Raw genomic sequence first — 11,900 nt, 5'->3', positions numbered from 1 at the left:
GTGTCTAGCGTTTTAATTTAGTTCATTAAAAAAAGTCCAGTTTCCTACCAAAATGCTCAAGCTTGTCCTGAATATATTAATAGAAGTCTGAAGTCCATATCTGCAAAATTCTTTATCTGGATCATGGGGTTGTTTCTATTGTCTGTTTTTTCTCTTCGGTTTTGGCGAAATCTTTTCATCTATCTACATATTTAATAGCTTCTTTTCATTAGGATCCAGATGTTGTGAGTATAACACTTAGAGAGATAATCTAAGGCTCTGTAAAATGTTATTTTTCTCCAGAGAGGATTTATTTCTGCTTTAGGCAGGCAGCTAGCTTAGGGCACTAACAATTTCTGATCACATTGATCCAGTTAAGGATTGAGATGTTTCGAAGCTGGGCTTCAGTTGCTGTAAGGACTGATCTGTTTCCAGTACCCTTACTTTTGGAGTTAGGCTTTCTAAATCCCATCCAAAATCCTCATGTGTTTACCAGGGGCCCTCTTCCTTGGTGGACTCTGAACTTACAGAATCAGCAGTCACAAAGGCAAAAGGCAGCTCCAAATTCCAGCTTCACTTTGCTGGGCTTCCTTTTCCTCCTGATTCTTTGTCCTGTAATCCCATGTTTTTGTAACTCTTGGATGCCTTCTAACATGTTGAATTTTTTTCCCAACCTGTCTAGTTCCTAGTTGGAACCATGCTGGACATGGAACTTGTTTGGGCTGGGGCTTTTTGTTGAAGGTTAGGCAGGGGCTGTTGGAATTGGCAGTGGGAGGGATTCCCCTCCCCACCCCAGCACTGAGTTTCTATTTGAGAGGATTGCAAGGAAAAGAGAGTTTTAAGGGTCTGTCAGATTTTAGTCAAGCCAAAAGTTAAAGGATATGTGCTGAGAAAGTTGGAGAGTTTGGAGGAGGGGAGGATCATTGGAAACTCCCCCCCCCTTTTTTTTTTTCTTTAAGAGGGATTGGTTGAACTAGATGACATCTAAGTTTCCGTATAATTTGAAATTCTAGAATTCTGTTAAATGAGCTGGGCTTCCATTTAGGTTAATTCAGAAGTTTAATTAGAACTTAAAATTTCTGCTATAGAGATAAGGAGGCTTATCATCATAAAGAAAACTTCCAGGTTTTAATTTCAGCACAGTAGCTTCCAGTTGTAAAACATAGAACCAGCTTCTTTCCATAGTGCACAATGGATTCTGAAATCTTAAGTCCAAAGGGAACCAGTTGCAGTTTTATCTGCTAGGAATTTACTATTTATTTTGTAGCTCATTATAATGTGTACATTTATGGAAGCCTCTCATTTCTTTATATCTTAGAGTACAATAATGATTTTATTATTTCCTATATATAACCTACGATTCTGGATCATTCTCTACCCATGGTGTAATGGCCTCCACTCACCTCACTTCTCCTGGATCCTCGGATTCATTCCCTTCTGGCCTTTCTGTCCCTCAACTACTTCCCATTTCTCCTTCCATACCGTACTTTTCATTGTGCTGTCCGGAATTCTTCTTCCATGGAGGAGGAAGTTTCAACTATTCTCAGCCTTTCCACTGACAATTCCTTTCAGTTACTGTCTTTAGATGAATCTGGCTCTCTCTTCCCCTGCAGCCTTCTCTTTCCTGAACGTCTCTGACTGCCATGTGAGGCTCATGCCCCCTTCAGCCTTGTATAAAATCTGTAGCACCTTGTGGCCAGGGCTGTTTCACTGCCCAGCATCCTGATCTCTCAGGACTGCCTCTCATTCATACTCAGGTTTTCCCGCTCCAGCAGTTCTCGGCTGCATTGAGTCCTTCAGTCCATTTGCCCCTTTGCTTTTTACACAGACCACCTCTGTACCTCGACATTCTCACACCTCTCCAGAGTGGGTGTAGGCTCTACGACCCAGATCATTCTCTTCCAAACCCTTTAATATCCTACATCTCTCTCATGTCATGCCCATCTCCAAGCAGTTGAACATCTCTGGGGAAAAAAAAAGTCACACAGCCATATTGTTGAAGCCCACTTCAAATTGATGACCATAAATCTGAAAAGGACACACAAGATGGCCAGGACATCCGATACCATTCCTGTGGTATATTCACTTTCCTACTCCTCTATTTCACACCTTTTCCTCTCATTGCTCCAGCTCCTCTGCCCTGCACGCCCCATACCTCACAGTGAGAATAAACATAATCAGGTGCGTGCCACCTCATTTTCTTAGCATGAATCCTCAAGCCTACCAATGTCTGTACCCAGGCACTTGACCTCTGTTACTGTTACTGTGGGAAAAGTGGACCAGCCCCTTTCCAACCACAGCCCCTGCCTCTGCCCTGGATCCTCTTCCTTCTCAGGGATATGACTCCCACAGTAACACCCTTCGTCTCTCTCTCTCTTTTTTTTTTTTTAAAGATTTTTATTTATTTATTTGACAGAGATAGAGACAGCCGGTGAGAGAGGGAACACAAGCAGGGGGAGTGGGAGAGGAAGAAGGCTCCCAGTGGAGGAGCCTGATGTGGGGCTCGATCCCAGAACGCCGGGATCACGCCCTGAGCCGAAGGCAGACACCCAACCGCTGTGCCACCCAGGTGCCCCCACCCTTCGTCTCTTACATCATCATGTCTTCCTGCCATGGGGTCCTTCCCATTGCTATAGAAGCACCTTGTCTTGAAAACTGTCTTGAAAAACTTTCCCTTCAGAGATTATGAACAGGAAATTCATAAATAAGCATCTTAGATATTTGAAAAGATATTCAAGCCTTCTCCTACAAAGAAGAATGGAAATTACAACTATACTGACATGTCGTTTATAACCAAAGATATAAATACCATATTAGCAAAGATATAAAAGTTTGAAAATGCATAGTACTGAGAAGAGTATGGGAAGAAAGGGTATTTTCAAACTGTGGTATTGGGAGTAAATAAGTACAACCTCAGTGGACATCAATTTGACAATATCTAGAAAAATTACTAAATTTATATGCCTTTTGATCCAGCAGTCCCACTTCTCGAGTTAATCCTGTGTTAGACCTGCCAGTGCTAGAGTGCCCCCAGGGCTTAGGAGACCTTCCGTGTCTGCATTCTCTTCATAAATGGTTTTATCCTGTTCCATGTCTTTAAATACGTCTTACTTGCCAGTGACTCAAGTTCAATCTTCAGCCCAGAGATTCCTGTGCAGTTCAGACTAATTTATTTAAACAGTCTATGTGGTAGTTTGATGGCATCTCAAACTTAAAGTGGCCCAGATAGGATTGATATTCCCCCTCCCCAGTCCACTCTTCCTCTCATCAACCTTTTTTCCTTTCAATAAATGATTCTACTATTCTCTCAGTTTCTCAGGCCAGCAAACAAACCATAACTAGTGACATATTTGATTTCACTTAGTCTTGAACTTTTTGCCTTTATTTATTCCTTGGCTTTATTCCATTTTTAACTTATCTTAACTCAGAGACATTGAATTTGCTTCTCACTCTCCAATTTCTGTCTCATACTTTTCCTTTGAACTTGAAACAAGTTCTTATCCTCCAGGCTTAGAGTTTGGTTCCCCATGACCATAGTTTTGACTTGTCATCTCTCCTCTCCCTTCTGAGTGCTTCTCCCAGTCCTCCTTGATGACCTTTTTTCCTCTGGCCACCACCTTCCTTCAGGTCTTTGGGCAAAGCTCAGAGAGTGCTAACCACTTAAGTGATTAATAGGGAAAACGTAGAATGACCGTGTATTAATTTATAACTGTGTCAAATGAAGCTGAAAGCTCATGTTAGCTGATCAGCATTGAGGAAGATTACTGGAAGCCATCTTACAATGAGAGTATTAGCTGGTGAGCCTAGAAGCACAGCAAGGAGCGTTCGATGATTTTAAAGGCAACATCTAGCCTGGTGTAGCCAACTCCACCATGCGTATTCCTGCTGGTTAGACTAGTCACTTTGTCTGTCATCTGCCCTACTAAAATGTGGAGTTCGTCCATATCTTAGAGCAGGGTCCATATCTTTTGTGATCGCCATTAAATCCAGGGCTTAGCTCATGGATTAATCTTCCTAGAATTCTCTGTCCTGGACGGTGCTACATGAACACTGCCCAAGTCTGCTCTCTGACTTCCATTTGCTCTGATCTCTGCTAATTCTCTCTTTTACGTTGACATGTTCTTATGAATTATTCAAACCAGAGTTGTGTTCTCTCCACTTTGGGCCTTAGATATTGTCTTTTAAGGTAACTTTTGAAAAAAAATTGATCCCGAACATTTGGGGTTGATTTCACAGTTTGATTATGAGGTTCTGCCTCGCTGTCACTCCTTTGTACTTCCTCAACTACTCCTTGGCCTAATTGTGCCTCCAGAAGCTAGAAGAGTGAAATGTCTGCTCATACTTAGGGACTTCCACATGGTTATCTTTGAACACTACTTCGTAATCCACAGATATTTAAATATTGAATGACTTAAGGTGTTTCTAAAAATGTAATTGATCTTCAGGAATACGGATTTACCACCGGGAGAACGTGCCCCCAAATCTGAAGGCAATGTGAATAGAGTTGAGTTTTTTGACAGGTAAGACTAGAAAAAAAACATGGGCATGACAATGAGCTAAATGTATGGTATTTTGTAAGCCCGATAGGAATAATTTAGTAGAAGCAGATGAAGACTACTAATTTATGAAAGATTTGAAGTTGCATTGTTGTCGCAACAATTATAATTGAGTTCCAATTATAATTACTATTATGATTAGACTAATGGGATACGTTTTTTTTTTTTTTAACATGAGAAAAATTTATTCAAGGCTTATTCTTACCCTTCATGTGTAAAAGAATCTGAGAAATAAAATGTTACTACCTGCATATTCAGAGCTCTTGTCGTACCTGAGAAGAAGACTGTCAAGCGCTCGGAGCAGAGGATAATTGTTCAGACCAATGGCCTTCTATGGGAGAGTGTGTCGCTGAGGCCAAGGGCCTCTCTCATCACGTGCAGTAAACACTCATCAAAGTCCCTGTGGAGAACCAACTGCAAAGTGACAGTCAGGGAAGGGCATACAGGGCAGTCTTCTCCCGGGCACAGAGGACAAGGACCACATGTGTTCCATTCTCCACAGCATTCCTAGAATCTAGCCAAGTGCCTGGCATTGAAGAAGCTCTTATAAATATTTACTAAATAGTATGAATGATGACATTATGCATTTTAGAGCTTTTATTTGTTATTTATTTCTATATAACAGATTACCCCCAAATTTAGTGGCTTAAAACATTTATTGTCTTCCAGTTTCTGTGGGTAAGGAAAACAGGCATGGCTTAGCTGGGTCCTCTGGCCCTGGGTTTCTCACAGTACTGCAGTCATGTCAAGGTTCAACTGGAAAGGATCCACTTTCTGGCTCACTTACATGATTGTTGACAGGACTCACTTCCTCACTGGCTGTTGGACAAGGCCTCATTTTGTTCCTTGCCATAGGAGTCTCTCCGCAGGGCATCTTCCAGCACGGCAGTATGCTCCATCAGAGTGAGGAGATGAGAGGACAAGAAAGCGAGAGAGAAGAAGCTAGTATTGCAGAAGCCACAGCCTTTTGTAGCCTAATCCCGGAAGTGACATCTCATCACTTTGGCCATATTCTACTCATTAGAAGTGAGTAATGAGGTCCAGCCCACATGCAGGGAGAGGGGATTGCACAAGGGAATGGATACCAGGAGATAAGGATTATTCAGTCATTTTAGAAAGCTGTTTACTAGACCTGAGTTTTTTTTTTTTAAATGATGATATTCTCAGAAAAAGAATTTTAATTTTTATATATCCTTTAAGAAATTTTGAATTAGATGTGCCATATTTGTTAAGAAGCATCAGTTCATTTTTTCCTGAAACAAATAAGCAAAGGTTAGCACTGATAAATGAAGCACCTGCATTAAGCATATTTTTAAAATATTTCCAGATTGATACACTGTAATAAATAATGACTTTCTGAGTATTCACAGACCCAAATAGAAGGGAGTGTATTGCAGCAAGCTTAATCAATGTTTAGTGATGATGGAATGTAAAATCGAAAAGCCAAGGATAGAAATCAAATTGCCTTTCTGCAGAAAGATCCTCAACAATTGAAAAACTGCTCTATAAAACTAAAGAACAGCTTGATGATTTAGAAAATAGAAACTGCAGAAATATTCTATAGTTCCTAGATATGTCCTCACTGCTTATTAGCTTGTCTGTTTGAGAGCAAAGAGGAAGGGCAACAAAAAGAGATTCAAATTAGTGAATTTTGCTCTGGCCCTGAGCCACACTGGCTTAGGACTATTAACTCTTCAGTATATCCTGGACTAAAAATAAATCTTCTGCCCTTTTATTTTCAAGTACTTTTCTTTCTGGGTATTCAAACTAGAACACAGACGTATATTATTAATTTATATTCAGACTTATTTAATGGACTCTTGAATGAATGGACTTTGATGCTCTGATATGGTAAAATTAGTCATTATATCTACAGTAATATTATTGTTTTGAAATAACACAATCAAATTAGTCACCTCAGCAACTTGTATGACTTCAAAAATGCTAATTGGATATGTATAGAATGGGAGATCAATGACAGACGGGCAACACTTCAGCAAAAGCCTCTTCTAGATACTTAACCTGTGACCAGGAAATGTCTGAGTCTAGCAATAGATTATTCTAATATGCCTAGCCAATAAAACTCACGCTATTAAGTTTTCAATAGATTTATTTGAGTTTACAGCTATAAGAACAAAGATAGTAGCGACAACTTACATTCTCTTTTTATTTACAACCCATTTCCTAGAGGCAAACTGCTTAACTTCTGTAAGAATGCTTAGACCTGTAGTGAAGTTGGAAAGGTCATGGGCTTTGCAATTAGGCAGACATCAGCCTCTGCCTAGTTCCTTGATAGCTATGTGACCTTGAGTAAGTTACTTAACTTCCTTGGAAACTCAGTGTCCTCCTATATAAAATGGAGAAATGATGGCTTGTTTACTCCTCATAATAACCCTATGAGGTATGACTCCTATATATATCACATCACACACAGACACAGACACACACACACACACACACACACACACACACCCCAGACGAATTCTTTCAGTCTGCCCATTACACGGTGATTTTATCATTTTCATCTTTACCTACCTCCACTCCAGAACTGTCATCACAGATTTTGGCCAGACTCTGACTTTCTTCTTCTAGTGAAAGATGCAAACTGTCGAAGCTTCTAGCTCACAGATTATTAGGAGCCATTTTTGCTTTCTGTACCATGTGGTTCTTTTCTGCTACTGGTTCTAAATGCTTTTTTTCTCCCTTCCTAATATGTTTCATTATACTGACTTCTTTGGGGTGAATAACCTTGAATTTATGTGTCTTATTTTTATCTTTGGGTGGCATGTGTGAGTGTGTGTGTGTGTGTGTGTGTGTGTGCGTGCGTGTCTGTGTGTGTAGAATGATCATTGCTATTATAGCTTGCTTTTATTAAACTAATTCAGTTGTTTTTGATACAACAGCCAGGAGGGAATGGTGGAGATAGACCCATCAATCATTGGAATATGTCAGTTTCCTTCATCTCCTATTTACTATCCAGATTTGGGGCTATTTTTACATGAATCCAGAGTGTGTGCTTTTTTCTAATAGGTAGTTAACAATGTGAATGACACGTTCTTTATAGTACCACAATAATTCCGTCCATTACATCACTTAATTTATGGGAGTGCTAACACCAAAATCGATAAACATTATTTCTGAAATGTCAAGAGTGTTAATGGTGTGATTAAAAAAGAAAAAAGATTCTAAAATCTTTCTGCACAGAACCCTTTGATATACTGTTGTTGAGGTGTGCCTATCCCAAGCTGTGATATGGAAGACTTAAATCATTAAGACTCCGTCAACTTTAAAAATGTGTGTCGGCAGCTATTTTTAGCCACACGAATCTTTTGTGCCATATTGTGGAATTCTGTTAGCAGAGAGAGGGAGAGACTATATGTCTCAGAGAAGATTGTCTCAGGTTGTTTTCAGACATATCAACAGTTGCTAAGGAACCGTCGCTAATGCTTCTGGGAAATCCTGTAATATTTCACTTAGAAATTGGGAGACATGTTTATAGAGCAAAGCTTCTTAGACAAGGAAAGCATATAAAGGGTGATATTAGGGAACAGTTTCAAACTGGAAAAAGTATTTTAAAGTTTCCTAGAAGATTGAGTTTAAATGGAGTTTCTTAGCACCATATAATCGCCTCTTACAGAATCCTGGAAGCTTTCATTTACATCTGATTTTAGAACAAGTAGCATTTTAAAATCTGGTCACATTTCCGTTTATTTTCCATGATTGATGTTTTAAAATGGAGATTAGCATTTCTTTTCACACAGAGAATTAATTAGCATGCTAGGATGGTGGTTCCACTGATTGTCTTATTTTTTAGTGAAAAGACCGTATTAATAGTCAACACTTAATAGGCACTGACTGTTTACTAGGTCCTACAGAGACATAGTCTTGGCGTGTAATGGTTTTATAATCCAAATAGTTCCCTCTGATTAACTGTGGCATTGTCGCTAGTGAAGGGGTTTCACCAGCCACCTCCACCGAGGCTCTGTTACTGAGGGAGTCAGACTAGGAGCCTCACACAGTTCAGTGCACCACCCAGGCCTGAAGACTCCTGGGCTAATCACTTGCAACAGTCCAGCATCCTGTTAGCTAGAGTCCACCTGGCCACACAGAGGAAGCTTGCTTCACATGGGAACATTACTTCTAGACAACTGATTTTATCTGTACAATTTGATCTGCATGTTTTATTACTACCAGGCTTAATAGTAGAAGCTGGGGAGAGAGTAGCAGTAATTCACTTTTTTCTTTTTCTTTCATTCACAAATCCTAAATGATCGCCTCTTACGAGCAAGGAGCTGTGGTTAGCGCTGGGGTTAGGACACAGTTAGCATATAGTCCTTGCCCTCAAAGAACTTATATTCTGGTGGAGAGACGAATCTGCAAACAAGCAATTGCAAGACGGTAGGATAAGAGTCATCGTGACGGTGTGTCAAGAGCTGGGTGAGGAGCAGGTTTGGTGTTCCTGTCTGGGAGAAGGGGCAGAGGCTTTCTAGATGCAGCTGAGTAGTTCGTTAGTCACACGCATGGGGAAGGTGGGTAAAAGGAAGCAAGCAGTGTGTGCAGGGTCCCAAAACCATGACATGCTTGTGCTTTCAACGTCTACGCAGTGATTCTCCAACTTCATTTGAAACTCTAGAGCCCCTGTGTTTTTGGTTAGAAGACTACCACAGTGGGCCAATAATAATAGGGATGGAGAAGTAATAATATTAGGAGAAAAATGATGTTACAAAAAAATATTAGGTGGGAAATATTAGGAGGGAAAATATGTAAAAATTGATGAAGGAGCTGGGGGTGGGGGTGCCAGTTAAGGAAATACGTGATCCAACTTTCCCCCAACACACATAACTTCTTTTCCCCTGTTCTGCATCTCTCTGTGGCCCCCTCTGCACCAGGCTGTTTCCCAACTCCAGGCCTTTGCTTTCCTCCCTCTGGAACACTTTCCCACTTGGCCTGGTGATCCTTTCTGAGTTTTCATGGCAAGCCCTTTGGATGCCTCTGCATTTCCCTATTTAGAACACCAACTGGAAACTGTTCAAAGATATATGTCTCCTACTTCAGTGCAGCCTCTTCCACAGTAGTGGCTATATTTTGTTTTTATTTGTGTAGCATGCATAAGCACTGCATAACTTTTGCATAACTAAGGGCTAATAAATGTTCGTTGACATGAAATGATCTGATAGAGTTTCAAAAAACCTGCAGATAGGTCCCAAGTGCAGTAATAATTTAGAGAACACAACCAGATGTCAGATGACCACAGGGTCAGGGCAGCCCAGGTAACTTGTCTTGATATTGCCACTTGTCTTAGTGTCTGTTTCCTTGGAGGTTTTCCAACAGCCAGAGAAATCAGAGCTAAGGCAATGTTAGGCCATTTGTTTGGACTCCAAATCCACAATATAGAGATGGTTCAAGGACCTGAGGCTGGCAATGTAAGATGCAGGCATGCAAAACCATAGAAGCAAGTAAGTAAAATTAATGATAACGGCAAGTAAATACTAAGTGTCAAATAGATGATTCAGACTGATACATGCTTGAGGAATATAGAGACGATACAGAAGGCCGATGGCCCTTGTTTATAGAGTCAGCAAATTCAGCATTAATTCCAAGTCTGAAGCCCTGACTTTGCACGCCAATCAAAATATTCACCAAATAAAGTTTTGCTGGTCTTTTAGTAAATGTGTTAACAGAGAAGCTTGTTTCAGAGTTGCATTGAAGGTCGTGCTCGAAGTAGACCAAAATGTGATATTGATTAGTGCATTTCTTCTTATGCTACAGAAGCAGAAGCTATCAGAGAAAATGTCTGTGATGGTTTGCCTAGGACCCTCTCTCCAATGTTATAGAAAGAACAGAAGCATTCCTGGTGATTTTGTGCTTGTTTTAGCTGGAACCATCTAGTCAGACAAATCGTTGGTCATCACAAAGTCTATAATACAAACAATTGCATGGAACATGTTTTGCTGTGAAAGTAAACATTCCTTGGAGGAAAACTCAACATTATTAATATTAGACACCTATTTATAGACCAGCCCATTGAACACCATATGTTTGGAGTCATGATAAATGTCTGACATCATTTTTCCCCTGACATGGCAAGACAGGGTGCGGTTAGTGTTGCCCCTACTTCCCACTTTAAGAGTGGAACTAAATAAATGAAAGGTAGTATAACAAACATAATGATTAAGAACATTGATTTAGTGCCAGACTGCTTGGATTCAAATTCTGGCTTCTCCAAACTAGATGTGCAGCCTGGAGAAAGGTATTGAGCCTCTCTATGCCTCAGTTTCCTCATCTGTAAGATGGTGACCATGAAATATTTACGATAATTCCTAACACGTACTACGCAACCACACAATAAATATTAGCTTTTAGTGTTATTAATGATCTTTTCTCAAGTTGACAATAAACATCATCTCCATTAACGATTTCAGCAAATTCAGTACTACTATGTGGTTAGTATAGGACATAAGCTCAAATAACAAATAACATTATACTTATATAGAGATACACTCATATTTTTTACCATCAAACAATCCTCATTTGGTGGAGCATTTGGTGATTGTAGCTTAATGGAAATCTGCCACTGGGGTAAATAGCAACCCACATGGAGATCGCCCCAGGCTCTGGAAGGTAGAAGACATTCTTCAGAATTTCAAAAGCACATCAAGTGTGCCATTGCATAGGCATGAGTAGAACTGTACATGCCAGGATAACAATCAAGACATATTGTTCTTTCAGGTTTCAAAGAAAACAAGTATCATGCTTAAGAAATTTAGTCACACCATCTCTGATACAGTCCTAAGAATAGCATTGTAATTTGTATGCCATATACTTGGTTTTAACAAGGCATTTGATTCTGTTAAGCACATTGGTAGGTTAGAAAATCCTGCAAAGGCAGGCTGTATGGGGAAGTTTATAAGCAACATTTGTTTACTCTGCGAGGAAATGATGGTGAGAGTTATAGATGCAGACAGAGATAGCAGATGCATGTACAGTGACTAATAGCACCAAACAAGGCTGCATTCACTACACCCATTATCATCTGCTATCTGGTTTTGTTTGTTTGTTTGTCTTAAGATGCCCTTTGTTGCCTTCAAAGATTGTGATTCAGGTATTAACATGAAGGTTAGGTCAGATAAGAATGCGTCCAATCTCTGCCATATGTAGATGGCAAAAGCAAATTATTATTTAGAATATAAACAACCTTATTACGTGTTGTCTGCATGCTGATGACTGCACTAGGTGGCTCACCGTCAGAATGATGGATAACGGTGGTTGGGTTGGTTTGCTAAGGTGTGCATCACTGTCGTCATGCTATCAATCCCCGAGCAGAGAAAGCGTCTCTGAAATTTCTCTGGATAACCCCTGAAAGTT

The 11,900-nt window shown here is 40.1% G+C and overlaps 1 protein-coding gene across 7 annotated transcripts in view; it reads left to right on the top strand.

Annotated features, from left to right (window-relative positions):
- The window catches only part of ATG10 (autophagy related 10), a 247,759-nt gene that overhangs the window by 196,248 nt on the left and 39,611 nt on the right, over positions 1-11,900 (top strand). The window lies entirely within an intron of this gene.

This window comes from Ursus americanus, chromosome 5, assembly GCF_024610735.1.
Source record: "Ursus americanus isolate L20-20 chromosome 5, mUrsAme1.1.p, whole genome shotgun sequence".
Taxonomy (NCBI): domain Eukaryota; kingdom Metazoa; phylum Chordata; class Mammalia; order Carnivora; family Ursidae; genus Ursus; species Ursus americanus.
Note: the sequence above shows the minus strand (reverse complement) of the source record. Positions and strands in the feature narration are given on the sequence as shown.